The 22,660-nt window shown below is 46.6% G+C and overlaps 1 non-coding gene across 1 annotated transcript; it reads left to right on the forward strand.

The window, feature by feature from the left end:
- The first annotated feature begins 17,199 nt into the window (after window positions 1–17,199).
- On the forward strand, window positions 17,200–17,272 carry TRNAR-UCU (transfer RNA arginine (anticodon UCU)). Its single transcript has one exon. It is a non-coding gene; the product is annotated as a tRNA-Arg (tRNA).
- Window positions 17,273–22,660: the final 5,388 nt, after the last annotated feature.

Raw genomic sequence — 22,660 nt, forward strand, 5'->3', positions numbered from 1 at the left:
AAGAGCCCTGACCGAGGCCCTGGGCACTAGGGACAGTGAAAGTCCAGCCTATGTGTATCAAGTGAAGGGATAGCTAGGACAATCTTGGGGATTAAAATATTTGTAACAGTTAAGAGAATTTGGACTCTTTGAGAATATAACAAACTGGACTTGTGATTCCAATCTAATGTGTTTTTGAGTAATTGATGGAGATTTTGATATCAACTTGAAAGATAGAATCTTACTAAGTTTTTAAAAACATGATTAAATATTGGAAGATGGCTGACAAGTCACCGTGTTTATAACCTTAGATTGTTAAAATTACTTAGGTGCTTCTACAAGTTTTGTTTGTGAGATAACTAAAGTATTTGAAACAAAAATATAAATATTTAAAAATAAGAAATGCAGTTCAAAATGTTTAAGGACATTGAATAAACAGTTTTTGAAGCACGCCTCCCCCACTAAGGCTTATCAAAATTCTCCAGATCTGTAAGTAGAATAAGATAAAGTGAACTTCAAAGCCTAAGAGGAAAAAAAACAAGTTTTAAAACTTGTAATTATTGATAAATCAAATATTAAATTTTTTAAAAGGGCAGCTGTGGGTAGTTTTTCCCATGCACAAAAGAGGTCCTCCAGAACACCACGAAATCCAAACAGAAACACACAAGTTCCTCCTCCAGTTACAGCTCTGAGCGGACTCACATCTTCTGTAAAATTAACTTGCCAGGAGAGAATTCATGTTCCAAAGATCAATTTCTTGCATGTCTCCCAGCATTGGCATTTATAAAGGGGTTTGGGTGTCCAGCCTCTTTGAGGCGAGCTCACCTGTCCCGGTGCCGTGGATTCCTGTGGCTCCCTCCTCCTGGCCCCCTGCTCTCCATCCAGAGCCAGGTCCAACCCTGGCACTCAAGGGCCCTGTCCTGTCCTCACTGGGGGTCCAGGCCTCCCGGGCCCAGTTTCCTGACAGCACCCCAGTGCGGAGGGGTACAGAGTTATTCCAGCCTGTGCTTCAAGTCCTGAGTCCGAGTCTGGATCTTCATCTCTCCGGATGCCCCCCACGCCCCTGGCCGTCTCCCAGGTCCCTGGTGGCCTCAGGGCAAGCATTCTTGTCATTCAACCTGTGGCCAAAATACCTACTGGCCACTGAGTACTTTGTATTTACCTTGCCCACCCCCGCAAAAGGGGTTTCTCTGTGTATTCCTTTTTGTTTCCTCTTCACTTATGTCATCCTTTATTGCTATACGTTTTTTGTTTGTTTTCTGTTTTTTGGGGTTTTTTTTGCGGTACGCGGGCCTCTCACTGTTGTGGCCCCTCCCGTTGCGGAGCACAGGCCCCAGATGCGCAGGCTCAGCGGCCATGGCTCACAGGCCCAGCCGCTCCGCGGCATGTGGGATCCTCCTGGACCGGGGCACGAACCCCCGTCCCCTGCATCGGCAGGCGGACTCTCAAGCACTGCGCCACCAGGGAAGCCCTGCTATACGTTTTGAGGCAATAAAAACGTCTCAAGGTACCAGACTCTGGGGGAGGTTCTATTTTATATATATTTCTGCAACATTTAAACTCTTTGCAAACATTTATCTGCTCATTTATTATCAGAAAGAAATTTCAAAACACAAATTGGGAAGGAGGGATGCTGTGGGCCCTCATCGGACTTGATCGTCGGTGGCACTGGATCCAGTGATCATGACGGATCACGCCCTCTGGTGCACAATTTCTCCTGGGTTTCCGTGACCCCACCCGGAGTAGTATATCATAGTATTGCAAACTGTGCAGCTTAAACAACAGAAATTTACTTTCTCATTGTTCTGGGGGCTGGAAGTCAGAGATCAATGTGTGGGCAGGGTTGGTTTCTCCTGCAGCCTCTCTCCTTGGCTTGTAGAGGGCCGTCTTCTCACTGTGTTCTCACATGGTTGAAGGGGAGCAGAACGTGCCACCCCAAAATGTGCCTCTTTAGCCTGTGGATTATTTTGAGCTGAAGGCAATCCAGACCCAGCTGACTTAGGAAAAACTTTCACCTCTCCCTTAACCGCCTGAAAGAATTTAGATAGAGGCCCAGAAAGAGGGCTCTTATCAGAGATAACTGTTTATCTGACAGACTTACCTGCACGGCAGGGCAAGCATCTAATGACCAAACCTCTGCTCTTCTTAGCGTCCTGTGAGAGACCCTCCTCCCCTTCGGAGCCTAGGCCCCCGTCCCGTTCCTTAGCTCCTCAGGGTGGTGCATCAGCCCCAGCTACAGGAAGGCCTCTGGGTCTCGTATTTTTATGCAGATCCCGTACGTACAAATTAAATGTGTTTTTCTCCTGTTCATCTGTCTTACATCAATTTAATTATCAGACCAAAGAATTTAGAAGGGAAGAAGGGGAAATTTTCCACCACGTGGCCTTTGCCTTGTGCACATGCACCCCGGAGGTCTTTCTGGGTCTTCTTCTCCTCTTCTTGGAAGGACACCAGTCAGACTGGATTAGGGCCCACCCTGAGGGCCTCATTTTACCTGAGTCATTTCTTTAAAGACCCTATCTCCAAATATAGTCACACTCAGTGGCATGGTGGAGTGAGGGCGGCAATGAGGGGGTAGGGCTTCGACATGGGAATCTAGGGGAGGCCACAGCCCAGCCCATAGCCCCACCTTGACTGGTCCTTCTCCCGCCCCTTTCCAGGATCTCTGCTGCCCCCGGGCCTCCATCCAGAGCTCCTTTCTCTGGCTTCCTCCCCTTGGTGACCGCACACAGCCACAGGCTTTAGACACTGCTGTCTCCACTTCTGTACAAACAATTCCCACATCTCTCCTCCCGCCCCGCTCTCTCGCCCCAGCTCCAGCCTCGAGTTCTCAGTTCCCTCTGTGATATCTCCATTTAGGTGTCAAGTGAGCATCGCAGATTTAACTTGTCCAGACCTGAACCATCAGCTCCCCACAGGCTTGCCCCTTCTCAGCACAGTAGCTGACAACCCCATCCTTCCCTCGGGTCAGGCCAAGAACCCTGGAGGCATAAGACTGGTCCTTCCCGCTAATGAGGAGGGCAATGCGCTTGAGTGCCTTTCTCCTAAACTAACCACATGAGGCTGCAGGCAAGTCAAGGCCCAGAGACTTGCTGCCGGCTGATGGAGGGTCTGGGCTTCGTGCTGGATCCCCATCACCTGCAGAAACAGAGGCTGGAAGGGCTTGGAGCATCCAGGTGAAGGAGGCCTTCCCAGCAGACCTGTGCTGGCGGGGCGTCTGCACTCTGGCAAAAGCTGAGCACTTCACAGCTCTGCAGAGAGGCAGGGCTTGGTGCCAGAGCTTCACCTTGGAGCACACAGTGGGGTTTACCTGTAGGCTAATGAGGCGAAAGCCTTGGGGCCCTGGGAGGGTGGTGCTCACGTGAGCATAGCATTTTTGCAAACATCGCACAAGTAAGATGTCGTAACTGCCATCGTGAGGACCGCTGTCTCTGCTCACACTTGCCTCCAAGCCTGTTCTCTTGGTGATGCTGCCACTGCCATGGACATATTGGGATGGAAGCTGAGTTGGGGACACACTGCAGTTGAGATGAGTAATTTTTAAGTTGTCTGCCATCGTGTGTAGGTAATTCGCTGTTAACTGCGAGGTGTGGGAATGGCTTCCAGGAATGCTCCTACTGCCCACAGGGCGAGCTGGGGCACAAGGATGCTGGACAGGCGTCTCCCCATCATACGAGCACAGTACGTCCTGTGGTGCCCAGCAGCCTACCTTTGTGGGAAGCGGAGTAGAGCAAAGGTTCTAGACCTATGGAGCCAGAAGCTGCCTTGCTAAGGAAAGGCACGGGGTTCTTCCATCCTCTGCACAGAAATACCTTTTTTTTTTTTTTTTTTTTTTTGCGGTACGCGGGCCTCTCACTGTTGTGGCCTCTCCCGTTGCGGAGCACAGGGTCCAGACGCGCAGGCTCAGCGGCCATGGCTCACGGGCCCAGCCGCTCCACGGCATGTGGGATCCTCCCGGACCGGGGCACGAACCCGTGTACCCTGCATCGGCAGGCGGACTCTCAACCACTGCACCACCAGGGAAGCCCCAGAAATGCTATTTTTAAATTGTTGTCATAAGAAGTAAGCAAAGAGTATGCTCCCCGCCAAAATGTAGTTTAAACGTCATTCTAGAATTAATAAAACCCTTAGGTTATTTTTCTGAATTTGTACTATCGTGGTACTGTTAGCTTGTTAGCATTTGCAATTTATGGTGGTTTCTCATTTTATTTTATTTTTTGAAATTAAACATTTTAATCCTATCCATAAACACTTCTGCTCTATTCATGTTTTATTACACTTAAAAAAAATGAATTCATGACGTGTAGTATAAAAATGGAGCAGCACAAAAGGAATGAGAAAAGAGTAACTGCCTCTCCCAGTCCCTTAATTACAGAACAGATTCTTACAGGAAATGCAATTGCTTTTAAATATTTCTGTTAGCAGTATTTTGTGATTATCTTCAAATTACAAAAATATCACAATTTACTGATGTTCACATTTTCCTGTTCCAATCGACAAGAATTTTGTCTATTCAAACACCTGTTACTCCCCCTTCTACCCCTGTATTTGGATTGTTGTATCACTGATTTCAGTTCCTTTAATAGATATCTCTGCAATGTGGATTCTCATTTTAAATAGATATCTGATCTTAACCTGCTTTTGGATTTATAATTTTGTATTTTACTCCTTCAAGAGGGTCTTTCCAAATCAGATAAGCTCCAGCTGAGGGTCTGGTCCTAGCAGGGCCGCTGGCAAATATGCCTCCGCCCTCCTCCAGCAGTGCTGGGTTCCCAGGTCTGTGCAAACAGGCTGTTTGTTGACAAAGAAGGAGAGCTGGAACAAGCCAGTGCCTCAGAAAACCGGGCTTCGCACCTGCCCAGTTGCCCGTCCCGGTCGGTTTGAATTGAGGTTTTGTTTGTTTCTCTGCAATAGTTTTGCTCTTTCTTCTCTTTTCAAACCACCTTCAGATCATCATTTCCTGGACCGTTGACACAGTAAGGACGGGCACACCCCCACGTCCCTGCATTACAGAGTTGGACACGGTCGCTGGCCGGCAGCCTTCCCACTGGACCCTGGGGGCCTGGAACCCGAACCCAGATTTCCTGGAAACTCCAGCCCTGGCCTGGATGCATGTATGTCCAGTGAGGGAAGTCGTCTGAAATTTCCAGCAACAGCAGAGATGTGCTCAAGGAACCGTTCTCTCCTCGGGGCCCAGAGAAAGAAGCCCGCGGGCCCCAGGGCTTAATTGCCTCTGCGGGTGTTTCTGGTCCAACTGGAAAAACCAGGTAGGCTGGGCTCTGGGTGATGGGCCAGTGGGAAGAGGGGAAATGTTTCCCCTCTGGTGCACCTAGTGAGAAAGGGGAGAAGCAGAGAAGGTGAACAATTCAGCAAAGAGCACAACCACCAGATCTGCTGGGGGAGGGAAAGAACCGGTCCTGGGGGCGGTCTAGGCCCCCCATGCAAGCACCCCGGCTATGGACCAGGCCACGCAGGCTCGGCAGAGGAAGGGTCAGGACTCACTTCAGTCTCTTGCTGAGTCCCCATTTCTACCAGCCCCCCAGCTCCCCATCCCATCTCCCAGCTGTCAGCCCCGCTCCCTGATAGGACAGGGGACCGCACTTCATCTAACAACCTGGCCAGCACTTGCTCTGTGGCCTAGAAGTAAACTTGGAAATGTCAGAACCTGCCTGCCCGCCGTGCTAGGCCTCCTGGGGCTGGGTGTACGGCCTCTAGGGCTCAGGCCTGGGCCTGACTTTGCTGCCGCCATCTGCAGGTATGGTGCAGGCCTGGCAGCCACCTTGACCACAGCCCCCCGGCACGTGGGTGCTGAGCCTGATGACACAGCTACGTTTAAGGACACGCAGCCCCTTCCCCGCCCCAGCCTCGACCACCTTGCGACTCTGAACGAGATGCCTCAACTCTGGGCCTCATCTGTCAAGCAGGGCTAGAGACACCTAACTCCTATTCACACTCAGGAAGCACCACTGATGTATAAAGCACACGGTAGACCCTCCAAACTTAAAAAAAATTAAACCTATTAGTCTATTCAGGCTCCTATAACATAGATACCATAGACCAGGTGGCTCAAACAGCAAACATCTCTCACAGTTCTGGAGGCTGGAGCTGAGGGCACCAAGATCAAGTTGCATGCACGTTCAGTGTGTGGTCAGGGCCTCCTTCCTGGTCCACGGGTGGCCGGCTTCTCACTGCATCCTCACATGGCCAAAGGGGCGAGGCAGCTCCCTGGGATCTCTTTCATAAAGACCCTGATCCCATTCATGAGGGCTCCATCCTTAGGACCTAATCACCCCAAAGGCCCCACATCCTAATACCATCACATTGGGGGTTAGAATGTCACCTGCCATGTCAGTAAAAAAAGAATGTTGTGGCCAAGAAGCTCTCAGCCACTGCAGCAGTCCTTCGGGTCTACATCAAACCGTTATTCCCTAAAGGTAGTAAGACCCTTTCCTTGCCTCTGCATTTTCTTGGGCGAACTGGACCCTGGAGAACACAGTGAAAGAATTGTCAGATGCTGTCCACGTACAGTAATAACAGGCTGCACTTGTGCAGAATCCTGCAAACATAGTGCCAAGGCTGCTACACAGCTTGTGTCCTTTAATCTTTCCAATAACCCCATGGAGGCAGGCGCTACTGGTCCCATATCATCGATAAGATAACTGAGGCTTAGAGGATTTCAGTAGCTTTTCAAGATTACACATGTTGAGATTCTAACTCATATATTTTTCTTACACCTCCCCTTTTCCCTCTCATTCGGCTAGATCTGGCTGTGGACATTATTTCCTGGAGATGGAGGTGACAGATGGAGAGAAGTGGGTCTTTCTGGTTCTTTTTAGTCCAAAAGCCTAAATCCTTAGGAGAATTATTTAGAGAGCCTCCTTTTAAAAGGCTGTAAAATGAAGGGAGGAGAGACTTTGCTAAGAAGGAGAGGAGAGGGCTGAGGTTTTGTGTTTGGTCTCTATGCCGTGCCCTTTTCTAGGTGGAGATCAATTGTTTCAACTTCCTCTTGTATAGACGGCTGGTCACCTTCTCCCCAGGGGATGTGGGTTTCCAGGTAAGACGGTGACACAGCCCCATCTGACACTCCTGAGTAGCAAGTGCTGTGGTTTTGCCGGTTTTGCCTTTTCCCCACCTGGGGCCTTATCTGGGCACCTCAGGGCGCAAGGAGACAGCTACCAGAAGTTGTTATTCTTTACATTTGTGCTTTTTTTTTACGGGGCTGCATGGTATCTACTTTTAAATTTTTATATTGAAATGAGTGGATTCATGTGGTTTGAAAATTTGAGAATTTCATGTAGCCGTTGTGATCATGAAATATCACGTTGTGATAATGAAATATATCTTGAAAAAAAGATCCAGGACTGGGAATCCCTACAAGGGGGTCTGAAAGGACTGGGCAGGTGTTTTATTTACTAGAATTGATTTATATGCCACCTGTCACAAAAGTTTGATGCAAGATTGCAAAAGAGAATAAGAAGACCAAAGCAATTAGGTGACTAAAGTCAACAAGCAGGATAAAAGGACAAACAGGAAGCAAAGCTTACTGACGACAGAGGTGAACACAGCAAATGTGTTTCCCAGCTGCCTGGAATCCGAGGGCATGGCGGGATGGGGGGCAGCACGGCAGTTCTCCTTGGGAGCAGACAGTCCTTTCCAGTAGGACCAGATCTGACACTGACATCTTTTCACCAGGCACAGACAGGACCGTGTGTGATGTGGGGTCCACGCCCACAGGGAGCTGATAGCAATGCCCACTCCTAGGCTGGGTTTTCCTTCTATAAATAATATAGAAGAAAATCCTCCATTCTTGGAAGGACCTTAAGACTGTGCCTCCAAAGGGCATGAAGTGTCTTCTCCTCCCCTTCCACTCTCTCTCGACTCCCAGTAACCAGGTGTATCACCGCTGGAATCGCCCTCACGGTGGTCCTGGGATCAAGCCAGGGTCCAGTCTGGTTTCCGCTTACATCACAGGCCAGCTTTTCCCTTCTGCTCAGAACCCCTTCTTCTTTCAGCCTCTCAGGCCCTCTCCCCGCTTGGTCCCTCCCGACCCCGATCATGGGCTGTGTCCTCTCATCTTCCTTCCCTGGGTTCCCCCCGACCAGCTCCATCTGTGGGGGACAGTCCCTTCCTGGGGGCCTGTCTAGACCCCCGGCTCTCAGTAGCATCCTCTGCAGATGACTCCAACTTTGGGGTCTCCTTTCCCTCAAGTCCAACGCAAGGTCAACATCTCCACTTAGAGGCTCATCTGGCAACCGTGCTAGTTTCCTAGGGTCACTGTAACTAAACACCACACCCTGGGGGGCTGAAACAACACAGTTTTTTCCTCACAGTTCTGGAGGCCAGAAGCCCAAGATCAAGGTGTCGGCAGGTTTGGTTTCTCCTGAGCCTCTCCTTGGCTTGTGGGTGGCTGAGTCCTCACATGCTCTTTTCTGTTCGCACACATGCCTGTTACCTGTGTGTCCAAATTTTCCTTCTTGTGAGGACACCAGTCAGATAGGATTAGGGCCCACCCTACATGCCTCATCTTAACTGAATCACCTCTTAAAGGCCCTACCTCCAAATGCAGGGTGTTCTGAGGTGCCGGGGGTTAGGGCTTCACCATATGAATTGGGGACTGACACAATTCAGCCCATAACAGCATCTCAAACTCAATCTGCCCAAGACCACGTTCTTAATCATCCCCAAATCTGCTTCCCCATCTCAGTAAATGGCCCCTCCAATCCCCCAGCTATTCAGATGAAAGCCCTCGGGGGTGCTCTCTGAGCCCCCGCTTGCCTCTCAGCCCACACACAGTCGCTAAGGCCGCTCCCAGCAGCTCCATCACCATCCCAGCTGCCAGGACACTCTTGGCCTCACTGAACGCGCCTTCTCCGTGGACCTCCCTTATCCGCGTGGCTCCCCGGTAATTTGTTCTGAACACAGCAGAGAGCAGACTGCTCCTTCCAAAGGTCAACCAGGCCCTGGGATTTCTCAGCTCCCATCCAACTCAGAATACAACCTCACATCCTTCGCGAGGTCCCGAGGGCTCCCATAACCTGCCCCATTCCCAGTGCCCCCAGCTCTCCTCTCTTACGTGTTTTTTATTGTTCCTGTTTCTTCTCCCACACAGCCTAGGGCTGCACCCCTGGGCTTCTGCCTGGAAAGCTCTTACCCTACACAGGGGCACCTGTTTCCCTCCAGCCTCATTTCAGGGCCTCCCGAATGAGAAGCATCCCCCTCTCTGCCCCCTTGTCCTGGTTGAATTTTTCTTTTTCGCTCTTAGCCCCACCTGACACTCCGTATTTATTGTTTATGAGGTTCTGCCTTTTCTGGTGGAGCAGAAGCTGCATAAGGACTCGCTCTCCCAGAACCCACAGCACAGGCCTGGCTCACGGCAGGGGTTCAGCAAACTTGGGGGCCCCCAAGAGCAGAAGCAGGCGTGGGTGGGGGGACCCTCCGCTGGTTTCCCCATGGCCTCTACGTAAGGATGTGAGGAGTAGAGAAGGAGCGCAGAGGAAGGCGGAGATGTTTGGCTTGCTTTTCCGCAGCTTCTGGTCCCAACCTTCCAGGGAGACAGGGACCCAGAACACGTTGCTGGGCATCCAGCACTGACTGGACTCCAGAGGTTCTGGAACAGATCGGACAGTTGTTCCAAGTGTGTTCTGTGTCAAGCCCAGCCAAGCAGATGCCCACGTAAACAAAGACCCCAAATAGCCAAAGCAGTCTTGAGGGAAAGAAACGGAGCTGGAGGAATCAGACTCCCTGGCTTCAGACTATACTACAAAGCTACAGTAATCAAGACAGTATGGTACTGGCACAGAAATAGAAATATAGATCAATGGAACAGGATAGAAAGCCCAGAGATAAACCCATGCATATATGGTCACGTTATCTTTGATAAAAGAGGCAAAATATACAATGGAGAAAAGACAGTCTCTTCAATAAGTGGTGCTGGGAAAACAGGACAGCTACATGTAAAAGAATGAATGTTCTAACACTCCCTAACACCATACACAAAAATAAACTCAAAATGGATTAAAGACCTAAATGTAAGGCCAGACACTATAAAACACTTAGGGAAAAACATAGGCAGAACACTCTATGTCATAAATCACAGCAAGATCCTTTTTGAACCATTTCCTAGAGAAATGGAAATAAAAAAAAATAATAAATGGGACCTAATGAAACTTAAAAGCTTTTGCACAGCAAAGGAAACCATAAACAAGACGAAAAGACAACCCTCGGAATGGGAGAAAATATTTGCAAACGGAGCAACTGACAAGGGATTAATTTCCAAAATATACAAGCAGCTCATGCAGCTCAATATCAAAAGAACAAACAACCCAATCCAACAATGGGCAGAAGAGCTAAATAGACATTTCTCCAAAGAAGACATACAGATTCCCAACAAACACATGAAAGAATGCTCAACATCACTAATCAGTAGAGAAATGCAAATCAAAACTACAATGAGGTATCATCTCACACCGGTCAGAATGGCCATCATCAAAAAATCTACAAACAGTAAATGCTAGAGAGGGTGTGGAGAAAAGGGAACCCTCTTGCACTGTTGGTGGGAATGTAAATTGGTACAGCCACTATGGAGAACAGTATGGAGGTTCCTTAAAAAACTAAAAATAGAACTACCATATGACCCAGCAATCCCACTACTGGGCATATACCCTGAGAAAACCATAATTCAAAAAGACACATGCACCCCAATGTTCATTGTGCCACTATTTACAACAGCCAGGTCATGGAAGCAACCTAAATGCCCATCGACAGATGAATGGATAAAGAAGATATGGTACATACATATGATGGAATATTACTCAGCCATAAAAGGAACGAAATTGGGTCATTTGTAGAGACGTGGATGGATCTAGAGACTGTCATACAGAGTGAAGTAAGTCAGAAGGAGAAAAACATATATCGTATATTAACGCATATATGTGGAACCTAGAAAAATGGTACAGATGAACTGGTTTGCAGGGCAGAAATAGGGACACAGATGTAGAGAACAGACGTATGGACACCAAGGGGGGAAAGCTGGGGTGGGGGGGAGTGGTGGTGGTGGGATGAATTGGGAGATTGGGATTGACATGTGTACACTGATGTGTATAAAATTGATGACTAATAAGAACCTGCTGTATAAAAAAAATTTAAAAATTAAAAAATAAATAAATAAACTAAACAGAAAAAAAAAAAAAAAACGACCAAGAGTCGGTGGGCCTTTTGGAGGTTTCTGGAATGAATGAGCAAGCCATGTGCCTGGGCCTCCTGGAATAGCAGTCATGCTGTGAAGCCAGTGGAAGTAAAATTTTGTTGATGCAGAGACAGGGAGGTCTGGGCGTTGGCATGGGTGTTTTCAGTTTTTGTATTTTAAAGGACACAGTCACTGAAGCAGCTACAATTTCTAAAAACCAGTGAGAAAAGGAATATCTGTGTATTTGGATCTTTAAAAATATATATACACACATTACATATACATACTGTGTATTTATACGTGTATGGACACGTACGGGTTTGTGCACACATACATATGTGTACACATATTTGCATAGATATTGAAATTGTGCTCAGTGGGTCACACATCTCAAATGACTTGAACTAGAGGCATGTGAGTCCAGATGAACTAGGCGGCGTGTTGATCAGCTACAGGTGGTTTCCTGAGTGCGGGTGGCCACACGGAGAGCATCCTCCTGCCTGGAGAAGTGGAAGGAGGACCAGGCAGTCGCTGCAGGCTGCGGGCCACCCCTGGGATGCTCCTGTTTCACTTTGCAGCACGTGGCCCCCATCCCAACAGAGCAGCTGCCACTCTCACACGGCTGGACGCTGTGTCTCTCTGGGGAGAAAGAGATTGAAGGTTTTTTGTTTGTTTTTTTAACATCTTTATTGGAATATAATTGCTTTACAATGGTGTGTTAGTTTCTGCTGTATAACAAAGTGAATCAGCTATACATATACATATGTCCCCATATCTCTTCCCTCTTGCGTCTCCCTCCCACCCTCCCTATCCCACCCCTCTAGGTGGTCACAAAGCACCGAGCTGATCTCCCTGTGCTATGTGGCTGCTTCCCATTAGCCATCTATTTTACGTTTGGTAGTGTATATATGTCCATGCCTCTCTCTCACTTTGTCACAGCTTACCCTTCCCCTGCCCCGTGTCCTCAAGTCCATTTTCTAGTAGGTCTGTGTCTTTATTCCCTAGGCTCTTCATGACCTTTTTTTTTCTTCTTCTTAGATTCCATATATATGTGTTAGCATACGGTATTTGTTTTTCTCTTTCTGACTTACTTCACTCTGTATGACAGACTCTAGGTCCATCCACCTCACTACAAATATCTCAATTTCGTTTCTTTTTATGGCTGAGTAATATTCCATTGTATATATGTGCCACATCTTCTTTATCCATTCATCTGTCAATGGGCACTTAGGTTGCTTCCACATCCTGGCTATTGTAAATAGAGCTGCAATGAACATTGTGGTACATGACTCTTTTTGAATTATGGTTTTCTCAGGGTATATGCCCAGTAGTGGGATTGCTGGGTCGTATGGTAGTTCTATTTTTAGTATTTTTAAGGAACCTCCATACTTTCTCCACACCCTCTCCAGCATTTATTGTTTCTAGACTTTTTGATGATGGCCATTCTCACCGGTGTGAGGTGACACCTCATTGTGGTTTTGATTTGCATTTCTCTAATGATTTGTGATGTTGAGCATCCTTTCATGTGTTCGTTGGCAATCTGTATATCTTCTTTGGAGAAATGTCTGTTTAAGTCTTCTGCCCATTTTTGGATTGGGTTGTTTGTTTTTTTGTTATTGAGCTGCACGAGCTGCTTGTAAATCTTGGAGATTAATCCTTTGTCAGTTGCTTCATTTGCAAATATTTTCTCCCATTCTGAAACTTTGGGCCGCCATTAACAGGGAGAAAAAACCCAGAAAACAGATGCAGCTCCTGAAATCGCCTTCCTGACCCAGAGCAGTAGGGTTTTTAGCGGAGAGAACGCACTACGGGTGGTAAATTCAGCCAGTGCCAAGGTCTGGCCGTTGAAGCTTGGGGATCCCGAATGTGTCCTCAACGTCTGAAGGGGCATTTAAGCAAGAGTACCAAAAAGAGCATCTGTAGCATCACCAGGCAGGCTTCATCTTTTTCCAAAAGGTTATTCGAATGCATATGAGCCAGAAAAGAGAAATCATGTATAAGCATGAAAAAAATCAAATATGTTTTATAATGAGAAATACTTGTGAAAAACAAAACCTCTGAGTTTTAGATCTTTAAGAACTTACTATGAATGGAATAACATTTCTAAGTTTGCTCTTTTGCAAGGAAAAAAATTATCCAGACCACTCTTTGTCAGCAGGATGAAGATTCAGGGCTCACATAGGGGTTCAGTGGGGCCCATTTCATCAGAGCAACCTTTCTGCAAATATATTGCATTTGGTAATGAGCACATTTTAATTTCTCTTGACTGTAATGTGCGTTCTGCAAAGAATAATGAAAACTGTATCGCTCATTTAGAAAACAATTTTAACAAAATGCTAAGAAACGTAGGAGGGGTGGAATATTATTTGCTATGTAAATGAAGCTTATCACGAGAGTCCCCTGGGTGTCTGACCTCACTGAGCACCCCTCCGCCACAAGCACCTCCCCCTTCCTGCTGTGTACCTGGTGAGGGAAGGGCGGGGAGAAGAAACCAGGGCCACAAATCCATCTCATCTCCCCTCTTAAGCCCTTCAAGGATGCCCCTGCACTGAGGTCCAACCAAGCTCTTCGAATGGGTCTGTGAGGTCTCCGAGGTCTGACCCAGCCCAATGTTTTCAAAGCAGCACATTTCAAATGAAATATTGTCCACGCTGCAAAATGGACCCAAGCAGATGTGGACAAAGGAGAGAGTTCAGACCTGCCGGGATTGTCCCACCTTGGCCTCCATGCGCCCACAGGACTTGGTCCTCTCCAAGCACGTGCAGTGGTGACAGGCCTCCCTGCCAGGGCTGGGGAGAAGCAACTCCTCTGTGCTGTCTCTGTTCCCCACTCACTGGCCCGCTCCTCCCCCATCTTGCCAAGACTGCAAGCCTGGCCTTAGTTCTGGTCCTGGTTGGGAACTCCCGGCCTCTGGACAGTCCCCGAGGGACGAGCTGGCCAGCAGACATGCTGGCCTCGGTCTTCTGGAAAGCACGAAGCTTGAAAGGAAAGGATCTGTGACCACGACCTCCCCCGAAAAGTGGCCCATTATGCCTCAGCACCTGGCCGTATATAACCTTTCATTCAACTCTGCGCTTTTCAAAAAGCTCAGGATGTGGGCTGGAAATGTCACTCTGCTGCCTGACCTTCAGGGAAGTTTATTTAACAATAAACTGTTATTGTGAGAGTGGTGGGGCATCTACTAAAGTGCTTTAAAGGGCATGGCAGGTACCTGTATATAAGCTTTGCATTTGCACTTTACCTGCAGTTCTGCTACCATTTCTTGTCTGAAAATGTTGGCATTCAACACTATGATGAAGACATTAGTCTTGACCTAATAAAAAAAGTCTTTCACTCACTAAGGCATAGAAACACAATCCACGGGGCTCTTGACAGAGGTTAGGTATTGGGGGGGGGTCTGACGGTAACAGTCTTTGGTGCTCCGAGGTAGAAATGTGGTTTGACAAGAGACAGAGCTTGAAACTCACTGGGCTGAGGTTGATGGTTCCTCCATCAAGGGGTTAATTCCAGAGTGGATTAATTAGAAATGGATGAATTCACATACGCAGGAAGTGAATACCCTTAATTTATGGTTCTTAGGCGCATGGGTACCATCTTGAGAGTCAGGAACGCGTCACCATGATGATGCGGGTCCGAGTCAGGGGAGAGGTTTTGCTAGAGGGGTAGCAGGTCATGTTTTAGGGGGAGGTCGTGTCCTGAGAAGTACTAGTAGTATTACCAGTAGTAACAACTGGGTGAGAGTAATACTTTTTCTAAACCTTTTACACGCCGTTACTCAGCTTAACCAAACTTCCTCTCTGTGGCTTTTCCACTGAGGCACTGAGAGGTTAAATGACTTCTGTCCTGTGCCAGGTTCCCTGGGAGGCGGGAAGTTTCTTAAGGAGTGTTACTGGGGTCAATGTTTTGGGAGTGAAGGAAGCAGAGTTGGATAGGGGATGGGCTGAGCTGTGGTGCCGTCACCACAGAGGCCTGGGCCACCCCTTGGGGAGCAGAGACCTCCTACTCAGGAGTCATTGTGCAGACGCCCTCCTGAGAGAGGGGGGTCCTGGGTCTGGGAATCTGGTGCGTCAGGGCCAGAGGTGGGCGTTTGGGTGGGACGCAGCGGGAGCCCCCCAGGATGTCATGGAAGAGCCGGTGCCCTGGGAAGCACTGCAGTTAGAGGGTTACAGGGCTGTCCCTTCATCGCTGTGAGAGGGGACAGTCACGGCTGAATAAACCTATCAGCTCAAGAGTTCATATTCTTGAGAAGAGAGAGAATATTAAGCAAGAAAAAAAGTCACAGAATCATGGGAAAAGCCAGAGCGTGACGTATGCCCCTGGCCTGGCCGGCTCAGGGGAGGCCCCGGGAGGGAGTGGGGTCCCTCCCCAGCAACCTTCGTCGTCTGCACCAGGCCACCGGCCAGTCAGGGCCAAGGACCGGGCCTGGGTCTAGCTGTGAGGATCCCGTCTGACCAGAACTGGTTGGTGGAAACCAAAACCCAGCAAGCTGGCCACAGACCTGGAACAAGCATCTCCAGAGATGCCCCGTGCAGCGTGGAAAAGCCATAAAGCCTCCGCCTGGAACTGCAAAAGGAAGTCGCTCCAGGGCCGAGCTGGGGGCCACCAGCACCTCTCGGGACGCCAGCAGGGCAGGGAGTCCATGTCCTCCCTACTGGATGGGGGTAAGGGATGGCCAGGTGACCACCAAATGCTTCTCTCCTCCTCCCCTTTTCCAATTGGCATTTTTTATTGCCATTTTCCTGTTTTCTGTCCATCATGATGAATCTTGTGTGTTGGGGACAAAGTTGGAACTTAGCCCCCAGAGCCAGGCTCAAGGAGGCCTGCTGACCCGAGGGAGTGCACATCCACCGCTGCCCGGTCCTAGGTCCCTGGGTGCTGGGTGTCTCCCCGTGGAGGTGAGAGCAGCTGGGTGCGGAGGGCCAAGTTCGGATGCATGGGACCCAGGGCACTGGAGGAGGCCTACAGAGGGAAGCAGGAGGTAGGATGGGCTGTTCCTCGTTCACTGCCAGCTGCTGTGGGTGCTCGCCAGGCCCCTGGCACACCCTATGCCCTTGCAGTTGTCTCTCCGTGGGTTCTGGGGCAAAGGGGGCCAGTAGGACTTGGGACAGACTGGGGACATTGGCCCCTCCCACATCCTCGTGCCAGGAGCCCCGGCCCCTGTCTGATGCAGCCACCCAAGCGATGGCTGAGCCGGTAGGCCCAGTTCTAGCCTCAGCCCCACCTGTGTGTCGAAGGCAGGTCAGGTCTCACCCCCCGCCGCCCTGCCCTGAGCCCCAGGGTTCTCAGCTATAAAATGGGGAAATCAATGTACCTGTCTCACAATGAGGGAGTGTAAACTCCATCGTGGTGACTGGCACAGTAAATGTTTAACGGAAGATAATTGCTATTTTTACAGGGCCAGAGACCCAGGACACGCTGAGCCTTGGAGCAAAGCCTTACAACTGGCTCCAGCCACGAAAAACAACAAACATTGAAAACTTTTTCCTTGTTTGAACAAGTGAGACCTGAATTCACCCAAAGAACTCGCTGAAAGCACGGAGACGGTACCAAGCAACCACGGGAGACGCTTTTCCAGCAGTGGCGTTTGGGTAAGGGGCCTCATCCACTTCAAAAGGACGGGCCAAAGGTCCTGAGCTCACCCAGGGATGTGGCTTCATGTGTCTTCTGAACAGTCTTCCCCATCATTTTGTCTTGGAATAAATTCTCTGTGTCCTGCATCCCTGTATTTCAGTAGACTCGATTCTTTTTTGCTCCTTCTGAGTCTGGGTACCCATGGGACTCCTGGAGCAGGTGGGCATCAAAACCACAGCACAGGGGCTTCCCTGATGGTGCAGTGGTTGAGAGTCCGCCTGCCGATTCAGGGGACACGGGTTCGTGCCCCGGTCGGGGAAGATCCCACATTCCGCGGAGCGGCTGGGCCCGTGAGCCATGGCCGCTGAGCCTGCGTGTCCGGAGCCTGTGCTCCGCAACAGTGAGAGGCCCGTGTACAGCAAAAAAAAAAACCCCAAAAACAAAAAAAAACACAGCACAGGACTTCCCTGGTGGTCCAGTGGTTAAGACTCTGCACTTCTACTGCAGGGGAAACAGGTTCAATCCCTGGTCGGGGAACTAAGATCCCACGTGCCATGCGGCACAGCTAAAAACAAACAAACACACAAACAAACAAACACCACAGCACAGAATTATCATCTCCACCTTAAGCAGTGTGGGCCCAGAGACGGTGTTACCACTGACAGATCATGACTAGCTCCATCATTCCCATCAGGGAGTCATGTTCAGTTACACACATTTTAAAACCAATTTGTTTAATGATATCACATCATTTGTAAAATTATGAAATATTCCATGCATACAACAGCATAACGCGAAAAACTATAAAGAAAACATAAAGGGGACACCTACTAGATAGTCACCATCCAGGTTAAGAAACATATTATCACTGATACATTAGGCATTATGTCCAGTCCCTCCAGTTTTCACCTCCCCCACCCATTGAACCCTACCCATTTCCACTGGGGGAAAACCCCAATACTGAATTGGGTGTTTATCCATTTCTTTCTCTTTTCCACAGTTTTGTCATATATGTTTATATCTCTAAAAATGTTATTTAATATTGAATGTTTAGAACTTTATACAAATGGAATCCTCTGTATATTGTCCTCCTGCAACTTGCTGTTTTGCTCCACATGTCGGGAGAAGTATCCATGGTAATGGGTACAGTTGTACTTTGCCCATTCTAATTGCATCGTCTGAATAGATCAATACATACTTATTTCTTTTCCCATTAGAAGGGACTGACAGGATTTTCCTGTCAGTGTTTAGGTTGTTTCCAGGCTTTTGCAATAGAAATAGTGCTTCTGTAAACATTCCTGGAGAAGGTTCTGGGCACTTCGCAAGAATTCTTCAGGGCACAAACTTGGGCGTGAAATTGCCGGGTGAAAGTTTTAAACAACTTCAACGTTACTGCAGAACTCGGAAGTTTTTCAAAGTGTTTCCACCAGTTACACCCTCCTCCTTTATCCTCCCCTCCCCTCCAGCTGACTCAGTTTGGGCCATACACGGTAGTGAGTAATTTTAATTTTTGCCAATCTGGTATGTGTTTGCTTTTGTGGTAAAATATACATTACACGAAATTTACCATTTTAACCATTTTAGGTGCACAATTCAATGGCATTAAGCCCGTTCACAGTGTTGTGCAACCATCACCACCATCCACCTCCAGAATTTTCCATCGTCCTCAACTGAAACTCAGTCCCCATTAAACACTAACTCCCCATTCCCCGCCCCCAGCTCCTGCCACCCACCACCTACTTTCTGTTTCTATGCATTTGACTCCTCTAGGGACCTCATATAAGCAGAATCCCACAGTATTTGTGTTTTTGTGTCTGGTTTATTTCACTCAGCATAAGGTCCTCAAGCTTCCTCCATGTTGGAGCCCTCACTAAGTTTTAATTTGTGTTCCACATTCTACAATGATATATATGCAAAGATATGTCTGTTCTACAATGATAACAACCCCCCAAAAGGGGTTGGTTAGAGGATTTGACCTTGTGCTTGAGGAAGTTGTCTAACCAGTCTCTGTCTGGTTCTTGGGTTCTCATCTGATGCTGAAGCTCGCAGACCACAGGGCATTCATTGAGTGATTTCGTATCACTCTGCTCAGGCCACCATAAAAAAATATCACAGATTGGGTGGCTGAAACAGCAGACATTTGTTCCTCACAGTTCTGGAGGCTGGAAGTCCAAAATCAGGGTGCTGGCCTGTTTGGTTCCTGGTGAGGACCCTCTTGCTGGCTTGCGGACAGCCGCCTTCTTGCTGTGTCTTCACATGGCCTTTCCTCGGTGTGTACAGAGTGAGAGAGAGAGAGAAAGAGACCTTCTTTCTATAAGGCCATCAATCCTATCAAAATCACCAATCTACCTATGACCTCATTAAACCTTGATTACCTGAAAGTTCTATCTCCAAATACAGTCACATTGGGTTGGGGCTTCAGCATATGAATTTGGGGTTCATAATTCTGTCCACAACAGGTGTAAAATGGGGGAGGGCAAGGACAAGCTGTAGCCCACAAGGTTAGACTGTTGCCCCTGACCTTGACAGGGGTGTCCTGCAGAAGCTGAGGTGGGGCTCATCATCACAGAGGTAAACACACATGGCCAGGAGTCCCAGAAGTGGGAGGGTCGGGGTAAGGGCCTGGTCATTGCCTCATGCAGGAAGTGAGCCAGCTGGCCAACAACAAGTGTGGGAGCAAAACCTTTCATTCCTGCTTCATTTCTTCCCAAATCTCCTTTATCAGGTAAGAAAGCTTCCTTTTATTTTATCTTTGCAAAGGACTTTTGTCATGAATGCATTTTAAATTTTATTGAATCCTCTTTCTATATATATTAAGATAGTTTTATGATTTTTCTGTTTTAATGTGTTATTGTGTTGAATTATACTAATAGCTTTTCTAACGTGAAATCAGTATCACATCCCTAGGACAAACCCAATTTAGTCGTAATTTTTTTTTATACATCGTTGGATTCATTTTCCTAATTTTTTAAAGAATTTTCACTTTTATATTCATGAATTAGATTGGCTTATAATTTTTCTTGAACTTTCTTTGCTGGCTTAGGCACTGATGAGCTGGAGAGTATTTTCTAAATCCCTATTCCTTGGAAAAGATATTTGAAAGACTGGAATATTGTGTTTCTTAACTGTTTCTAAGAATTAACCTGGAAAATCCTCTGGCCAATTATTTGGTGTAGGCATCTATATATGTCCATTAATAAAGTTTGCTCATTGCATTGTTCAAATCTTCTATATCTTTACTGAATTTTTATTTGTTTGTTTGTTTGGTTGACCTATCATGACTAAGAGAGATGATGGTGGATTTGAAAAGATCTTTCAGTTCTATCAATTTTTCTTTGTACATTTTTTGGAGACTATGTTGTTAGGTATAGGCAAGTTCCCAACTGTTATATTTCTCCAGTGATTTGTTTCTTTTACCATTACTAAGTGACTCTCCTTATTCTCAATAAAGCCTTTTATTCAAAAGTCTGTTTTGTCCATTATTAAATTAGTCAAGCCAGTTTTCTTTTACATATGTTCATTCTACATAGGTCTCATAAATTGCATGTTTCTGTCTTTAAAAATTAGACAATCTGATAATCTATATCTTTCAAAAAATCTATTCATATTAACTGGACAGTTGGGAGTACTTACATGTATTATGATTACTGATGTATTTGTATATATTTTTAGGTTTATATTTTATGCTTTCCATTTGTCTTATTTTTTTCTGGGTTTGATTTTACTTCTCTTCCTCCCCTCATCTTTCTTTGCTTTATTTTGTTAAATTTCACTGAGTGTTTTCTTCCTTATCTTATTTTTTTCTTCTTTGGGTTTGGACTAGGTCAACATACATTCTATTTCTATTCTTTTACAATTTTCCTTTTAACAAGCATACTCAAAGAAGTCTCAGGTTAATCTATGTGTTTATTCTCCTCCAGAAGATTACAATCATTACAATGCTGTAATTCTGATCCCCCCCACTTAGAGGAACAGAATTAAAGCATTTTCCAATATTTTAGTTCTACTTTTTGTTGTTGCTGTCACTGCTTTACCTTTATAGATTAATCATTATCAGTGATGCTTTTTATTTTTATTTTTTTTGCAGTATGCGGGCCTCTCACTGTTGTGGCCTCTCCCATTGCGGAGCACAGGCTCCGGACGCGCAGGCTCAGCGGCCGTGGCTCACGGGCTTATCCGCTCCGTGGCATGTGGGATCTTCCCGGACCGGGGCACGAACCCGTGTCCCCTGCATCGGCAGGCGGACTCTCAACCACTGCGCCACCAGGGAAGCCCATCAGTGGTGCTTTTTTATGGTGTCAATATTTGTTTAGATTTATTTACATTTTTACCTTATTCTTGCCTCACCGTTTCCTTTTGCATGTGAGACTTGCCTTCTGGGATTATTTTTCTTCTTCCTGGACTTCATCCTTTTCAGGTTTCCTTGTTGTGGTCAACACTGTCTTGGTTTGTCTGTAAATGTCTTTTCCCTCTTTCCTGAAGGACATTTTTACAGGATATAACATTTTAGGTTGACAGTCATTTTTTTTCTAACACTTTGAATTTTTTTTCCACCATATTCCGTCTTCCATCTGGGGGCTAGGTCTTTCACTTCAGGATGTGTTTTTAGATCTTTTCTTTATTTTAAGAGTTCTGCAGTTTCACTATATTACATTTAACTCTGGATTCCTCTCTTTTCTTCTCAGAATTTGCTGTGCTTCAATAATCGAAGGATTCATGACTTATCAATTTTGGAAAAAAAATTTAATCATTATTGCTTTTACCTTTGTCCTCTCCATTTTCACATTTTCGAGGTCAAATCAGACATAGTTTAGATCTTCTTCCTCTGTTCTCCATACCACTTAGCTTCTTTGTCATATGTTTTTAAAAATAATTTTGTCCTTCTATGTGAATTTTGGATAATTTCTTCAGGTCTATATTCCAAGTCACCAATTCCCTCTTCAGCTATTGAAAATTTACATTGTTGTTTGTTTGCTTCTAGAAGTTCTATTTAGTATTTTACCCCTAATTCTGTTAATTTTAAGCAATCCTTGCTTCTCATTCATTTTTAGAGTCTCTGCTTTATTTTTTCACCTAGCAAACATATTTATCTGTCATTTGTATCTAATAACGCCAATATATCTGGTCTGATTCCACATTTTGTTATGCTTCTTGATTTTTTTCATGGTGTCTTATTTTAATTGTTTTTAATTCAATTAAGCTCATTTTAATTGACTGTGTGGGAATTTCTCCTGGGTTGAGGAGTGTATTAGTCAGGGTTCTCCAGAGGAAAAAGAACCAGTAAGAGATATATGTTATGTGTGTGTGTGTGTATATGTGTGTGAGTTTATTATTATAGAAATTAGCTCACCTGATTATGGAAGACAAGCCTCATAACATGCTGTTTGCAAGCTGGAGAAACAGGAAAGCCAGTGGCATAATTTAGTTTGGGTCCAAAGGTCTAAGAACCGGGAGCACTGATGTTGGAAAGCAGAAGATGGATGTCCCACGTTGGAGAGAGAGAGCAAACTGGATCTTCCTCTGCGTTTTAGTTTTATTTAAGCCCTCAAAGAAATGGATGAGGTCCACCCTCATTGTTGAGGATAGATCTTTACTCAGTCTATGGATTCAAATGCTAATTTCTTCCAGAAACACCCTCACTAACACACCCAGAAATAATATTTTACCAACTACCTGGGCATCCTTTAGCCTAGTCAAGTCAACACATAAAATTATCCATCACGAGTGGCATTCCACTAGAGAGGCTATGGGTTTGCTTCTGCCATGTGCCTGGGACATTGCCAATCTGGGACCACTTTTGATTAAATTCTTGAGTTGATGTTTTTCTGACTACAAAGATAGTGGGAATTAGGGTTCAAAACTTAAATTCTCATTAAGAGGGCTTGCTGGTAGTTATCAATTCTCAGGAGAGCATTAGTCCCCCTC

Source organism: Delphinapterus leucas, chromosome 4 (genome assembly GCF_059928025.1).
Source record: "Delphinapterus leucas isolate spDelLeu-1000000601 "Yukka" chromosome 4, BTC_Dleu_Yukka2, whole genome shotgun sequence".
NCBI classification, from domain to species: domain Eukaryota; kingdom Metazoa; phylum Chordata; class Mammalia; order Artiodactyla; family Monodontidae; genus Delphinapterus; species Delphinapterus leucas.